This window comes from Ursus maritimus, unplaced genomic scaffold (genome assembly GCF_017311325.1).
Source record: "Ursus maritimus isolate PB19 unplaced genomic scaffold, ASM1731132v1 scaffold_10, whole genome shotgun sequence".
Classification (NCBI taxonomy): Eukaryota; Metazoa; Chordata; class Mammalia; order Carnivora; family Ursidae; genus Ursus; species Ursus maritimus.
Window position 1 is genome coordinate 12,341,035 of NW_024423344.1, and position 17,098 is coordinate 12,358,132.

Sequence of the window (17,098 nt, forward strand, 5' to 3'; positions counted from 1 at the left end):
AGGAAGGAAGGAAGGAAGGAAGGAAGGAAGGAAGGAAGGAAGGAAAGAAGGAAGGAAGGAAGAATAGATCATGGTAGAAATAAAGACTAGAAAAAAATTGAAAAGATCAATGAAACCAAGATGTGGGTCTTTGTAAAAATAAACTAAATTGATAAACCTTAGCCAGATGCATCAAGAAAATTAGGAGAGAGGACTGAAATAAAATCAGAAACAAAGGAAGAGAAATAACAACCAAAACCACAAAAATACAAAAATTAGAAGACAATACTATGACAAATTATATGCCAACAAGTTGATCAACCTATTTTAAAAAATGGATAAATTCCTAGCAACATACAACTTTTCAAAACTGAATCAGGAAGAAATAGCAAATTTGAAGAGACCAATTACTAGTAACAAAATTGAATTGGTAATCAAACAACTCCCAACAAACAAAAGTCCAGGACCAGATGGCTTCACAGGTGAATTCTACCAAACAGTACAGAAAAGTGAATACCATGCCCTCCTTAATGTCCATCACCCAGTTACCCCATGTGATGTAATGAGTACTGGGTATTATATTATACAAGACTGATGAATCCTTGAACTCTGCCTCTGAAACCAGTAACACATTATATGTTAATTAACTGAATTTAAATTTAAAAAATCAAAAAAATATGCCAACTCAAGAAAAATAAAGAAAAAGAAAAGGGAATACCTATTCTTCTCAAACTATTACAAAAAAATAAGACAAAGGAAAACTTCCAAAGACATTCCATGACGATAGCATTACCCTGATACGAAATCCAGACAAAAATACAAAAAGAATACTACAGGCCAATATCCCTGTTGAACATAGATGCAAAAATCATTCAACAAAATTCAACAATACTTTAAAAGGATCATTCAATATGATAAAGCAGAATTTATTCCAGGTTTACAAGGATGGTTTGATATTTGCAAGTCGGTCAATGTAATACATCATGTTAACAAGAGGAATGAAAAAAAAAAACATATGATCATCTCAATAGATACAGCAAAGGCATTTGACAAAATACAGCATCCATTTATGATTTAAAAAAAAATTCGGTTTTAGAGGGGAACATACCTCAACATAATAAAGACCATTATATGAAAAACCCACCACTGACACCATCGCGTATGGTGAAAACCTGAAAACATTTCCTTTATGATCAAGAACAAGACAAGGATATTAATTTTCACCACTTTTATTCAACAGACTACTGGAAGTTCTAAATCCACCAGATAAGAAAAAGAAAAAGAAGGCATCCAAATTGGTAAAGAATAAGTAAAACTGTCACTATTTGCAGATGCCATGACACTTCATATAGAAAACCCTAAAGACTCAACCAAAAACTATTAGAATAAATGAATTCAGTAAAGTTGCAGGATACAAAGTTAATATGCAACTATCTGTTACATATCTATATATCAATAATGAAATAGCCTAAAAAGAGATTAAGAAAACAATCCCACTTAACAATTACACCCAAAAGAATAAATTTAACCAAGAGAGTAAAAGACCTATACTCTAAAAACTATAAGACACTGATGAAAAAAACTGAAGATGACCCAAAGAAATGGAAAAATAAACCATGCTAATGAACTAAATTAATATTGTTAAAATATGCATACCACCCAAAACATTCTACAAATTCAATGCAATCTCTATCAAAATACCAATAGCATTTTTCACACAACTAAAATTGATCTGTAACCACAAAGGACCTCAAATAGGCAAAGCAATCATGATAAAGAAGAACAAAGCTGTAGGTATCAAAATCCCAGATTTCAAAATATACTACAAAGTTATAGTAATAAAAACAGTATGTTACTGGATAAAAAAAAGACACACAGATCAATAAAACAGAATACAGAACCCAGAAATAAACCCATAGATCAATTGATCTATGACATAGATCAATTGATCTATGACAAAGGAGGCAAGAATATACTATGAGAAAAAGATACCCTCTTCAACAAATGGTATTGGGCAAACCAGACAGCTACATGTAAAAGACTGAAATTGAGCCACTTTCTTAGACAAAAATATACTCAAAATTAATTAAAGATCTAAATGTGAGACATGAAGTCATAAAACTCCTAGAAGAAAACAGAGGCAGTGAACACTTTGACATCAGTCTTAGCAACATTTTACTAGATAGGTCTCCTCAGACAGGGGAAACAAAAGCAAAAATAAACTAGTGAGACTAAACCAAAATCAAAAGCTCTAGCACAGTGAAGGAAACCATCAACAAAATGAAAAAAACAACCCAACTGAATGGGAGAAGATATTTGTAAATGATACATCCAATGAAGGGTTGATATCCAAAATATATAAAGAAGTCATACAACTCATACCAAAAAAAAAAAAAAAAACCAACCCAAAAGACATAAAACAAAAAAACAAAAACACAACATATAATCCAATTTGAAAATGGGCAGAGACCATGCATAGTTTTTCAAAGAAAACATACAGATGGTCAACAGTCCAATAAAAAGATACTAAACATCACTAATCATCAGAGAAATGCAAATCAAAACCACAATGAGACATCATCTCACACCAGTCGAAATAGCTAGTATCCAACAAACAGACTTAAGTACAAAGGATAAACTGATGGTTGCCAGAGGAGAGGTGGGTACAGAGATGGGTAAAATAGGTGAAGGGGATTAAGAGGTACATACTTGTATTATAAAATAAATAAGCCCTGGAGATGAAAAGTACAACATAGCAAATACAGTCAATAATATCATAATAACATTGTATGGTGACAGATGGTGACTACACTTATCATGGTTAGCACAGAGTAATGTATAGAAATGCCGAATCATTATGGCATACACCTGAAATTAATATAGCACAACATGTCAACTATACTTTTAGTAATAGAAAAGGAAAGTTCATGGTAATGTTAACGTTCTGTATCTCAATAGGTATTTGGGTTACATGGGTTATATATATACACATTTACTAAAATACAATGAATGCACAAGAAAAATATGTCCAGTATATAGCATCTAAGTTGTATATCAATAGAAAAATAACTGCAAACTAAATTGGTCTAATGATATGCATGCTAAAGTATTTAGGATAAAGTGTTATTGTCTGCAATTTACTTTGAAATGTTTCAAAAAACTAAAAGGAATGAAGGATGGACAGAGGAATGGATACATGACTAGACAGTGAAAAATCAAGTATAGTAAAATGTTAAAGATAGATTCTATGTGATGGATATATGAGTGTTTACTGTAAAGTACTGTCAATGTTTGAATATGTTCATTAAAAAGCACTTTTAAAAAATGAGGATAGGTTATGGACTTATTGTACAACATCAAGCTTATGAACTCTTGTATTAGAGGGTCCTAATAGGAGAAGAAAGACAGAAAGAGGCAGAAAATTTATTTGAAGAAATTAATAGCTGAAAATTTCCCTAAGCTGGGAAATCCAGGTGTAGGAAGCACAGAGAGCCCAAACAATACCAACCCAAGGAGATCCACACCAAGACACAAATAACTAAAATCTCAAAAATTAAACAAAGTGAGAATCATAAAAACAGAAACAAACAATTTACATACAAGGGAAACCCCATATGGCTATACACTGATTTTTCAACAGAAACTGTGCAGGCCAGAAATGAGTGGCATAATATATTCAAAGTGCTGAAAGGAGAAAGCCTACAATCAATAATACTCTATCTGGTGAGTTTATTATTCAGAACTGAAAGAGAGATAAAGACAAAAGTTAAAAGAAGTTCATTACCACTCATACACCAGGACATCTCTGGTCAGTCCTCCCTCTTGTGCAAAGAGCCCTGGGACCCCCCCGCCCCGGCCCAGCGTGCACCCACTTCATCTTCAGCTGTCCTGTCAGAGCGCTATCTGGCTCAGGCCATCCCCACAGGGCAGCCCCAACACAGAGTGTCCCAGGAACTCCAGGCAACACCAGTCACAACTCCAGCCAGCCAGCCAAAATCACCATGCGATCTCAGTCTACACAGGAGGCAACCATATACAAGACCATAGTTTTAGAGAAGCACTTGTTCTGCCTCATTCATAGAAACAAACAGAGAAAATCAAGCAAAATGAGACAGAGGAATATGCTCAAATCAAAGAACAGGACAAAACTTAAAAAAAAGAACTAAATGAGATAATGACTATCTGATAAAGGGTTCAAAGTAATGGTTACAAAGATGCTCCCAAAACTAGGGAGAAGAGTGAAATAACTCATAACTTCACCAAAAAGAAAATATAAACAAGAATCGATCATAGTTGAAGAATACAATAACTGAGATGAAAATTATACTAGAAGGAATCAATAGATTCGAGAATGAAGAAAAATCAATGACCTGAAAGGGTAATGGAGAACACCTGAGCTAAAGAGCAAAAAGAAAAAATTATTTTTAAAAAAACGAGGATAGGTTAACGAATCTCCTAGACAACCTCCAATGAACAAACATTCATGTTATAGAGGTCCCAGAAGAAGGGAAGAAGGGGCAGGTAGAAAACATATTTGAAGAAATAATAGCTGAAAATTCCCCAAACCTGGGGAAGGAAACAGACATCCAGGTTCAGGAAGCATAGAGTTTGAAACAAGATGAACCTAAGGAAGTCCAAAACATGACACATACTAATTAAAATGTCAAAAATTAGAGAGAGAGAGAGAATCTTAAAAGCAGTAAAAGCAACCAGTTACACAGGAGGGAAGCCCCATAAGGCTATGGGCTGACTTTTCAGTAGAAACTTGCAGGCCAAAAGAAAGTGGCATGATATATCAAAGAGCTGAAAGGGGAAAACCTGCAACCAAGGATACACAACCTAGCAAAATTATCATTCAGAAGTAAAGGAGAAATAATGAGTTCCTTAGACAAAGAAATTTAAAGGAGTTCATCACCACCGAACTGGCCATTCAAGAAATGTTAAAGCAAGTTCTTTAAGTGGAAAAGAAAAGGCCACAATTAGAAATAATAAAATCATGAAGGGACAAATTTCATGAGTAAAAGCAAACATAGAATAAAGGTAGTAGAGCAATCACTTATAAAGGGAGTATAAAGGTAAAAGTAGTAAAAATCATTTGTATCTACAAAATTAGTTAAGGAGACCCACAAAATAAAAAATGTAACAAATAACAATCTATGCATAAAACATGGAGGGCAAAGGAATAAAAATAAAGTTCTTTCAGAAGTGTTATAACTTAACTGACCATTAATCTAATACAGACTGCTAAATTAAGTACTTAGAGTGTTAAAGTGATCCTGGTGGTAACCACAAACCAAAACCTATAATTGATACACAAAAAAATAAAAAGAAAGAAAACCAAGCATAACACCAAAAGTGATGAATCACAAAGAAAGAGCAAAAGAAAGGAAAAGAAAGGAACTATAAACAACCAGAAAACAGTCAAATGGCAATAAATACATACCTACGAATAATTACTTTAAATGTTAATGATCTGAATGCTACAACTGTAAGACATGAAATGACAGAATGGATGAAACACCAAGATCGATGTACACGCTGCCTACAAGAAACTCACTTAAGACCTAAGGACAAGTATGAGCTGAATGTGAAGAGATGGAAAAAAGATATTCCATGCAAAAATCAGGGGGAAAAGGCCTGGGTAGCTGCACTTGTATCAGACAAAATAGAGTTTAAAACAAAGACTGAATAGCCAAAGCAACCTTGAAAAAGAAAAGCAAAGCTGGAGGCATCACAATTCCAGACTTTATATTAAAAAGCTATAGTGATCAAAATAGTATGGTACTGGCATAAAAAACAGAAACACAGATCAATGAAACAGAAACACAGATCAATGAAACAGAAACACAGATCAATGAAACAGAATAGACAACCCAAAAATGAGCATACAACTATATGGTCAATTAATCTTCAACAAGGAGGAAAGAATATCCAATGGGAAAACTGGACAGCAACATGCGAAAGACTGAAACTGGACCACTTTTCTTACGCCAAACAAAAATATAAACTCAAAATGGATTAAAGAACTAAATATGAAACATGAAACCAGCAAAATCCTAGAGAACACAAGCAGTAACCTCTTTTACATCAGCCATAGTAACTTCTTTCTAGATATGTCTCCTGAGGCAAGGGAAACAAAAACAAAAATAAACTCTAGGGACTACATCAAAATAAAAAGCTTCTGCACAGTGAAGGAAACAATCAACAAAACTAAAAGGTAGCCTACTGAATGGGAGAAGATATTTACAAATGACATATCCAATAAAAGGTTAGTATCAAAATTGCACAAAGAATTGATACAACTCAACACCCAAAAAAGAAATACTCCAATTAATAAATGAACAGAGGACATAAATAGACATTTTTCCAAAGAAGACATACAGATAGACGACAGACACATGAAAAGATGCTCAACATCACTCAGCATCAGGCAAATACAAATCAAAACTACAATGAGATAATCACCTCACACCTGCCAGAATAGCTAAAATCTAAAACACAAGAAACAGCAAGTATTGGTGAGGATGTGGAGAAAAAGGAACACTCTTGCACTATTGGTGGGAATGCAAACTGGTGCAGCCACTCTGGAAAACAGTATGGAAGTTCCTCAAAAAGTTAAAAATAGAACTACCCTAGGATCCAGCAATTGCACTACTGGATATCTACCCAAAAAATACAACAACACTAACTCAAAGGGATACATGCACCCCAATGTTTATAGCAGCATTATCTACAACAGCCAAACTACAGAAGCAGCCCAAATGTCTATAGACTGGTGAATGAATAAAGAAGTGGTATATATAAACAATGGAATATTATTTAGCCATAAAAACAATGAAATCTTGCCATGTGCAATGACGCGGACGGATCTAGAGAGTACAATGCTAAGCGAAATAAGCCAGTCAGAGCAAGACAAAGACCATATAATTTCATGCATGTGTGGAATTTAAGAAACAAAACAAATGAACAAATGAAAAAAAGGGGGGGGAGAGACAAACCAAAAAACAGACTCTTACCTATAGAGAACAAACCAAAGAGGAGGTGGGCGGGGAAATGGATGAAGTGAAGGGGATTAAGAATACAGTTATCTTTTTTTTTTTAAAGATTTTATTTATTTATTTGACAGAGATAGAGACAGCCAGCGAGAGAGGGAACACAAGCAGGGGGAGTGGGAGAGGAAGAAGCAGGCTCCTAGCGGAGGAGCCCGATGTGGGGCTCGATCCCATAACGCTGGGATCACGCCCTGAGCCGAAGGCAGACGCTCAACCGCTGTGCCACCCAGGCGCCCCAAGAATACAGTTATCTTGATGATCACTGAGTAACCTATGGAATTGTTGAATCACTATATTGTACATCTTTTTTTTTTTAAAGATTTTATTTTATTTATTTATTTAACAGAGATAGAGACAGCCAGCGAGAGAGGGAACACAAGCAGGGGGAGTGGGAGAGGAAGAAGCAGGCTCATAGCAGAGGAGCCTGATGTGGGGCTCGAACCCAGAACACCGGGATCACGCCCTGAGCCAAAGGCAGACGCTTAACCACTGTGCCACCCAGGCGCCCCTATATTGTACATCTTAAAAGAACATAACACTGTATGTTTACACTGGAATTAAAATTTAAACAAATAAAGGGGGGATTTCAATAGTACATTGTAATCTACAGTCATAAAATGTAGTGGCGGTAGTTTTTCTTCTTAATTTTATAAAACAATAGAGATTTGCTAAATTTTCTACTTTTCCTCTATTTCTTCACTTCCTCTTCTCTGAGTGTGAGGAAAACTCTGTAAGAGAAAGGCCCCTAAAGCTACAGCCCCACCCCAGCTGAGCCCAGTAATAATTACAGACCTACAGTCAAGTCTCCTTGGGTATTGTGTTGTCCCTCTGTTACTGAAGCATTAATTTTCACCTCCCCAAGGACACAGAGGAATGGGAAGGAGATGAGGGGTAGAGACAGCCACCGAAAAGAGAGGGTAGATATCTAACAGATGCTTGCATGATAAGAGAAATGCTTCCTCGTATCTCAGTGCTTTCTGGCACAGAAACATTATACACATTTTATCCACTGGCATAAAAAAAGCAATTTAGATAGGTGCACCATAACTTGGACTTAAGCTGTTTAAAATTATGGTCTCCAAATAGAGTGTTTTAGAAAGAGCACCATACATTTTAGAGATACATGTAAGTCTTATTCCTGCTAAGTGAGAACACTAAGAAAATGTGTTAGTGCAACTGTGAATAAAGATGCTTATAACAATTAGCCACACACACACACACACACACACACACACACACGCACAGAAGCAGGTCTTAAGGTGCTTCTGGTTCCAAATCCTAACACCGATCTTTCTAGTGAATTGTAGACTCATAGAAATAAGGGTACCTCCTGCTGCTTGCATCAATAGCTTATACCTGCTTCCAAATACCTGCCCGAAGTAAACATTAGTGTCCACAGGTGAACTTTATACTATGTTAATTATATCTCCATAAAGCTGAGTGTTTTAAGATTTTGATACACTTACTTAGGATTATTAACATTTGAATACCTATCATGAGCCGAGCTTTCTCCTACATTCAGTGAATACTCACTGTGTGCCCACTGTGAGCTAGGCACTATTTCAGAGGATACTACAGTTATCAAAACAGATGATATCTCTCTATTCAAGGAGCTTCTATTTTAGTGGGGGAAGATATACTTGTCTATGTCAGGTGGCGCTGAATGCGATGAACAAAACAAGGACAGAGAGTAAGTGGGGTGTGGTGCTACTTCAGAAGGGGTCAGAGAATCCTTTCTAATAAGGTGAGATCTGAGCAGAGGTCTCAATGAAGTGAGGACACAATATGAGTTTCTGGGAGAAAGAGCATTCCAGCAAAGGGAAAAACAAATGCAAAGATCCTGAAGCAAGAGCATGATCCTGTTGTTGAAGGGATAGCAAGGAAGCCAGCGACCAGAGTGAAATGAATGAAGAGGAGAGTGGTCAGAGAGAACAACAAAAGGGTTATGTGAGTCAGGAAGGACTTGGTCCTCTACTGAGTGAAGCGGAAAGTCACTGGATGTTTAGGGGCAGAGCAATGACGTGCTTTTGTTGTAATAAGATCATTCTGTTTGAATGATGAAAAAGTTCTGGAAATAGGCAGTGGTGATGGTTTTACAACATTGTGAATGTACTTAATGCTGCTGAATTGTGCATTTAGAAATGGTAAATTTCATGTCGTATATATTTCACAATAAAAGCAAATTTTTAAAAAAGGATCGCTCTGGCTGCTGTGTGTAGAATAGACACAGAAGGGCAGGAGAAGAAAGACCAGCTAGGCTTGAGGAAGGACCAACTAGGGGTACCTGGGTGGCATATGACTGTAGGTTTTGGCTCAGGTGGTGATCTCAAGGTTGTGAGTTCAAGCCCTGCATCAGGTTCCATGCTCAGCAGGGAGTCAGCTTGATATTCTTTCTCCCTCTCCCCCTCAAATAAACAAATCTTAAAAAAAAAAAAAAAAAAAAAGACCAGCTAGAAGGCTGTTACAATAGTGCATCAATAGGTAATGAAGGCTTGAGCTGGGGTATCTGCAATGGAAGTGATTACAAATTGGTATATTCTGGAAATATCCCAGAAGTAGAGCTAACATGATTTGATGATAATACATGGAACATGAGAGACTCCAAAGTTTGGCCCAAACCAGTAGGAGAATGGAATTGCCATTTACAGAGATAAAGAAGTACATGTTTGAGAGGTGGAAATCAAGATTTAATTTTCAGACATGCTAACTATGAAATACCTAATTACACGTCCAAGACCAGATGGTGAGCAAATGGGTGGATATGCGAGTCTGTTGTTGAGAAGTCTGGACCAAAGATATATAGATGGTATTTTAAAGCCCCGGAAGAAAAATTAGAATTCTCGCCTGTCTCCCTTGTAAGAATCTGAGTGTAAGAACAATGAATTTGAAACCTAGTTGCACATTACATCATGTGGGAAACTTGAAACACCAATACCCAGGCTCCACTGCTCTGGAGATTGATGTAATTGGACTGAAGTGTACTCAAATTCCAGGGCTATTTAAGGGTTGAAATCTGTTGCCAAGATTGAAACATTGCCTTAGTGATTCTCAAACCTAAGAATCACCAGGGGTGCATGACAAAAATGAAGATTCCCTCAGTCAAATCCAAAGCAGGGTCTACCAAATAAGCAATTTAATAACTACCCCATCTGGGAAAACATTTAATTCGAAGAAATTTATTCTCCAGCAAAGTGCTCTTCGACAGCAGACCACCAATGGTTTTTTGATGTGGGCTGTTTGTGGAGTGATTCAACCCCAAATCTGTCATTGTTCTGTGACTTTTTATTTGAGGTCACCAGAAGTGAGCAGCTCAAATTCACTGCAGTCCATGTACAGATCAGTTTCCCAGAAGATGTTTCCTTCTCGGTCACCATCGCCGCCAGCCCAGACACTGATTTTAACAGCAATCTTCTGCTCTGACACTGTGTGCTAATTCAGGTTCCAAGAACTTTAGCCACTGCCACCAACTTCTAGAAGTTCCTGAGCCATGGGGTTCAGAAAACTCCTCCTTGCTTCCCTCTGTTTCCAACCCTTTTCTCATTTCTATTTCAAAGAGTCCAGAGACGGAAATTCATGTCACCCAGTTGTACTAGCTATCCTTCCTCAAGCCCATCACCATCACCCAGAGGAGTGGTTGTGAACCTTCAGTGTACATGAGAACCATTAAGAAAACTCCTAAAAGATTCAGAAGCACAGGCCCTACCCCAGAATCCTTAAATCAAATGCTGAGGGGAGGAACCTGCCTTAGAATTTATAGTTCTTCTTATGACTTTAAGTGGCAGCTGTAGTTGAGAACCACTGATCTAAAACCCTCCTGCTCACACCTCTTTCCTCATTGCCTCGACTATAGCTTATTGCTCATTGCCTCCTTCTTCACCCCAGCCTCTGATACTGTTTTCAGGGACTGCAACATCCTCATGCATGACCACAGAAAATCTTCTCCTCTTGGTTTTCGCATTCTTACCTCCAGAGGTCTTCACCCTCTACTCCACCTTGACCACCCGATTTCATGGCTATATCAAAACCCTATTAGTAGCAGTAAGTGTACCAGCTGCAGCACCTCACTCTTCAGCATCTCACTAGGGAATCTTTCCAGTTCCCTTTTACTCTTGCTCCCACCCACTCTCATAATTCTCCCATCATAAATAACAACCTGTAGATCTCACTACTTTTCCCACTACCCATCCCCTACCTTTACTCCTCTGCTAAACAAATTTAAATTCCAGGGACTATAATCATTCCCTTGCTGACATTCTCAAATATCTTACACCTGTCTTACTCAACTAGTTTAAGATCTACACCTCCCATGCCTGCACCAGAATCCCCTACATGTGACATTACTAGAACACAACTGCAACAAAGCATAGTTCAAACAGCACCTACTCTCAAAATAAGCTCCCAATGCAATCAGAAAATCCTATAATACAATTACGCTTTCCTGATAATAGCAAATTCCCAGTACTTTACTTCATTCCTTGCTTTTCCTCCTCAGCTTCCCACCCCTTTCCCTTCCTATCTGCCTCAGCTAATGACTTTGCTTCAGAGTGCATTGAGTACATAACACAGGGGGTCTCATCTTCACCCCCAAATCCATAAACTTATTTTTAGCCCCATGTCCTAGGTGTTCCATCCTTTTACAATAAAGAAAATATTATTGTTTTCCACTTGTGCTCATCTCTTCTCCCTTTTCAAGGGCTTTGCTCCTGTGGGCATGTCCTCTACCAGCTGTACCATCAATTTCTCTCTACTGAATTTTTTTTTCTCTCTACTGAATTATTTCCAATAATATACAGACTTACTCTATACCTCACTTTCCCCCCAAATGTCCTTCTGGCTACCACTAATTTCTCTGCTTTTTAACAACAAAACTTCTAGAAAGTATTATCTCTATTCACTGTCTTGACTTTCTTCACTCTGGCTTCCATCCCCACCATTCCACCAAAAACTTCTTTCAAGATCATCAGTAACCTTCATGTCACCATCCCAACAGACATGTCTATCTGCATCTTTCTCACTCACCACAGGAACCAACTCAGTTGACCTTGCAATACTGTTTTAGCTTTGCTTTCATGACACCATCCTCTTCCTATCCCTCTTGATCTCCTATTTTACCTAACCTCTAACCTCTTGCTAGTCAAAGTGTGACCCAGAAGACCAGCAGCATTAATAGCATCTGGGAGTTTGTTAGATTTGCAGACTCAGACCCCAAACCTACTGGATCAGACTCTGCAAGTAACACAATCACCAGATAACTCCTGGGACATGAAAGTTTTAGAATCATTGCTCTACATGTCGGTGTGTCCCCAGAGCCCTGTGCTGCACTTTCCTCCTTAATGGTCCCATCCAGACCCAAGGCTTTAAAAACTATATATTTTTTTATTTCCAAATCTCTCTCACACAGCTCTGACAGCCTTCTTAAATTCCAAATTCATATACTCAAGAGCCTACATGACATGTCTATTTGGATGTCTCAAATATTTCAAACCTAATATGTTGAAACAGAAACCCTCCCCATCTCACTACATAGCTCCACCAAAGTAAGAACAGCTGTTTACTGAGCCCTCACAATGCTACAGGTATCATCTTCAGTGCATAACACATATCAGCTCCTTTAGTCCTCACACCACCACCAAGAGACCGGTACTAGGATTGTCCCCATTTTATAGAAGAGTAACTGAGACATGGAGAGTTGAGTAGAGGCATATCTTGTTTTATTGTGCTTCATTTTACTGCCCTTTGAAGGTTTGTGGCAACTCTATGTCAAGCAAGTCTATTGTTACCATTTTTTCCAATAGAATTTACTCACCTTGTGTCTATGTCACATTTTGGTGGTTCTTAAAATATTTCTACCTTTTTCATTATTATATTTGTTATGATGATCAGTGATCTTTCATGTTACTACTGTAATTGTTTTGGGGTGCTTCAAACTGAGCCCATATAAGATGAAAAACTTAATCAGTAAATGTTGTGTGTGTTCTGACTGTACCACCAACCAGCTATTCCCCTATCTCTCTCCCTCTCCTCAGGCCTCCCTTTTGCCCGAGACACAACAATATGGAAAGTAGGCCAATGAATAACCCTACAACGGCCCCTCAATGTTCAAGTGAAAGGAAGAGTTGCACATCTCTCACTTTAAGTCAAGGCTAGAAATGATTAGGCTTAGTGAGGAAGGCATGTCAAAAGCTGAGATGGGCCAAAAGCTAGGTCTCATGTGCCAAACAGGTGGCCAAGTTGTGAGTGCAAGGGAAAGGTTCTTGAAGGAAATTAAAAGTGCTGCTCCAGTGAACACACAAATGATAAGAAAGTAAAATAGTCTTATTGCTGATATGGAGAAATTTTGAGTGGTCTGGATAGAGGAAGATCAAGCCAGCCACAGTGTTCCCTTAAGCTAAAGCCTAATCCAGAGCAAGGCCCTAAGTCTCTGTAATTCTAGGAAAGCAGAGAGAGGTGAGGAAGCTACACAAGTTCAAAACCAGCAGAGGTGGGTTCGTGAGGTTTGAGGGAAGAAGCCAGCTCCATAACATAAAAGTGCAAGGTGAAGCTGTAAGCACTGGTGTAGAAGCTGCAGCAAGTTACCCAGAAGATCTGCCTAAGATAATTCATGAATGTCACTACACTCAACAATAGATTTTCAATGTAGACAAAACAGCCTTCTATTGGAAGAAGATGCCATCAAGGACTTTCACAGCAAGGAGGAGAAGTCAAGGCCTGGATTCAAAGCTTCTCTTGTTAGGGACAAATGCAACTGGTGACTAAATTGAAAACAATGCTCATTTATCATTCTGAAAATTCTAGGGCCCTTAAGAATTATGCTAAACTTACTGTCTATGCTCTATAAATAGAACAAAGCCTGGGTGACAGCACATTTGTTTATGACATGTTTTACTGAATATTTCAAGCCCACTATTGAGACCTACTGCTCAGAAAAAGATTCCTTTCAAAATATTACTGCTCACTACTCGGTGTTATATGCAAATAATGAATCATGGAACACTACATCAAAAACTAAGGATATACTGTATGGTGACTAACATAATAAAAAATTATTATTAAAAAAAATTACTGCTCACTGACAATGTACCTGGTCACCCAAGAACTCTGAGACATACAATGAGATTAGTGTTCTTTTCATGCCTGTTAACACATAATCCATTCTACAGCCCATAGATCAAAGAATAATTTTGACATTCAAGTCTTATTTTTTTTGGTTATTTTAGTTTTTTTCCATCAAATTATTTTATTTTTTTTAAAGTTCCATGATTCATTACTTGCATATAACACCCAGTACACCATGCAATACATGCCCTCCTTACTACCCATCACCAGCCTATCCCATTCCCCCACCCCCCTCCCCTCTGAAGCCCTCAGTCCATAGTCTCTCATGTTTCATTCCCCCTTCTGTTTACCCCCCTTTCTTTATCCCTTTCTTCTCCTACCGATCTTCCTACTTATGTTCCATAAATGAGTGAAACTATATGATGATTGTCTTTCTCTGCTTGACTTATTTCACTTAGCATTATCTCCTCCAGTGCCGTCCATGTTGCAGCAAATGTTGAGAAATTGTTTTTTGATGGCTGAGTAATATTCCATTGTATATATGGACCACATCTTTTATAATAATTTTTTATTATGTTAGTCACCATACAGTATATCCCTAGTTTTTGATATAAAGTTCCATGATTCATTACCTGTGTATAACACCCAGTGCACCATGCAATAAGTGCCCTCCTTAATACCCATCACCGGCCTTTCCCAATCCCCCACCCGCCCCCTCTGAAGCCCTCAGTTTATGGACCACATCTTCTTAATCCAGTCATCTGTTGAAGGGCATCTCGGCTCCTTCCACGATTTTGCTATTGTGGACAGTGCTGCTATGAACATTGGGGTGTATATGGCCCTTCTCTTCACTATGTCTGTATCTTTGGGGTAAATACCCAGTAGTGCAATGGCTGGGTCATAGGGTAGCTCAATTTTTAACTTTTTAAGGGACCTCCACACTGTCTTCCAGAGTGGCTGTACCAACTTGCATTCCCACCAACAAGGTAGGAGGGATCCCCTTTCTCCACATCCTCTCCAACAATTGTTGTTTCCTGCCTTGTCAATTTTTGCCATTCTAACTGGCATAAGGTGGTATCTCAGTGTGGTTTTGATTTGAATTTCCCTGATGGCTAATGATTTTGAACATTTTTTCATGTGTCTGTTAGCCATTTGTATGTCTTCATTGGAAAAGTGTCTGTTCATATCTTCTGCCCATTTTATGATTTATTTGTTTCTTGTGTATTGAGTTTGAGAAGTTCTTTGTAGATCTTGGATACCAGTCTCTTATCTGTAGTGTCATTTGAAAATATCTTCTCCCATTCCGTGGGCTGCCTCTTAGTTTTTTTGACTGTTTCCTTGGCTGTGCAGAAGCTTTTTATCTTGATGAGGTCCCACAAGTTCATTTTTTTCTTTGTTTCTCTTGCCTTTGGAGATGTGTCATGAAAAAGACATTCAAGTCTTATTAAGAAATACACTTCCAACTGCTATAACTGTCATAGACTGTGATTCCTCTGATGGATCTAGGCAAAGTAAACTGAAAAATTTCTGAAAAAGATTCACCATTCTAGGTGCCATTAAGAACATTTGTAATTCACAGGGTGCCTGGGTGGCTCAGTGGGTTAAGCATCCAACTCTTGATTTTGGCTCAGGCCATCATCTCAAGGTCATGGGATCAAGCCCTACATCCCAGCTCCACACTCAGCATGGAATCTGCTTGTCCTGCTCCTTCTACTCCTCCCCCATGTTCTCTAAATAAATACAATCTTTAAAAATAACAATGAAAAAGAGCATTTATGATTCATGGGACGAAACCAACAGTTTGGAAGAAGTTGGTTTCAACCCTCATGGATAACTTTGAGGGAGTTCGAGACTTCAACAGAGGAAGTAACTGCAGATGTGGTGGAAAAAATAAGAGAACTAGAATTCAAACTGGAGCCTGAAGATGTGACTGAATTGCTACAATCTCATGATAAAACTTGAACAGATGAGGAGTTGCTTCTTATGGATGAGCAATGAAAGTAGTTTCTTGCAATGGAATCTATGCCTGGTGAAAATGCCATGAAGATGGTTGAAATGACAGTAAAGAATTTAGAATATTGCATCAACTTAGTTGATAAAATAGCTGTACAGTTTGAGGATTGACCCCAATTTTGAAAGAAGTTCTACTGTGGGTAAAATGCTATGAAACAACATCACACGTTGCAGAGAAATCATTCATAAAAGGAAGAGTCAATGGATGAGGAAAACTTCACTGTTGTCTTAAGAAATAAGAAATTGCCACAGCCACCCGAGTCACCCTAATCAGTCAGTTGGCAAGCACCACCCTGATCAGTCAGCAGCCATCTACATCAAGCCAAGACCTTCCTCCAGCAAAAATTACGACTTGCTGAGGGCTCAGATTGTGTAGCATTTTTTAGCAATAAAGTATTTTTGAATTATGTACATTTTTTAATAATAAAGCTATTGCATACTAATAGACCATAGTATAGATTACAGTATATGTAAACATAACTTTTACATGTGCTGAAAACCAAAAAATTCATTTGACTGACTTTACTGAGATACTTTATTGCGGTGGTCTAGAACTAAACCTGCAATAGCTTTAAGATATATCTGTAATTTGCCCACAAACGTAGATCTACCACACCCAGGATTTGAAGTTAGGTAATCTGACTCCAGAATATGCTCCTAAATCTTATACCTCTCAATTCCTTCTGCCCCCTAGCTCAAAGTAGAAATCTAAAAGTCATTTATTTCTGCATCATCCACTTCCAATACTGTATCATTGCAACATTATCTTGAATTGATGTACTTCTCTCCATCTCCACGGCCATCACCCTTGTCTGAGCCATCATTCTGCTTGTGCATTCTGGGCTTCCCCCCAACAGAGGGAGTTTGTGTTTTTTTTTTTAAAGAATCTGACGTCACAGTCTTAACTGAAACTCCTTTATGAGCTGCCACATGCCTGACCATGGCCAAAAGAACCTTTTGTGACCTGAGCCCTGTCCTCTCCAGCCTCTGTCCCACAT

The 17,098-nt window shown here is 38.0% G+C and overlaps 1 protein-coding gene across 3 annotated transcripts in view; it reads right to left on the reverse strand.

Moving 5' to 3' along the window:
- Positions 1 to 17,098, reverse strand: part of ZAR1L (zygote arrest 1 like) — a 55,052-nt gene that overhangs the window by 28,189 nt on the left and 9,765 nt on the right. The gene's annotated exons all lie outside the window — the stretch shown is intronic.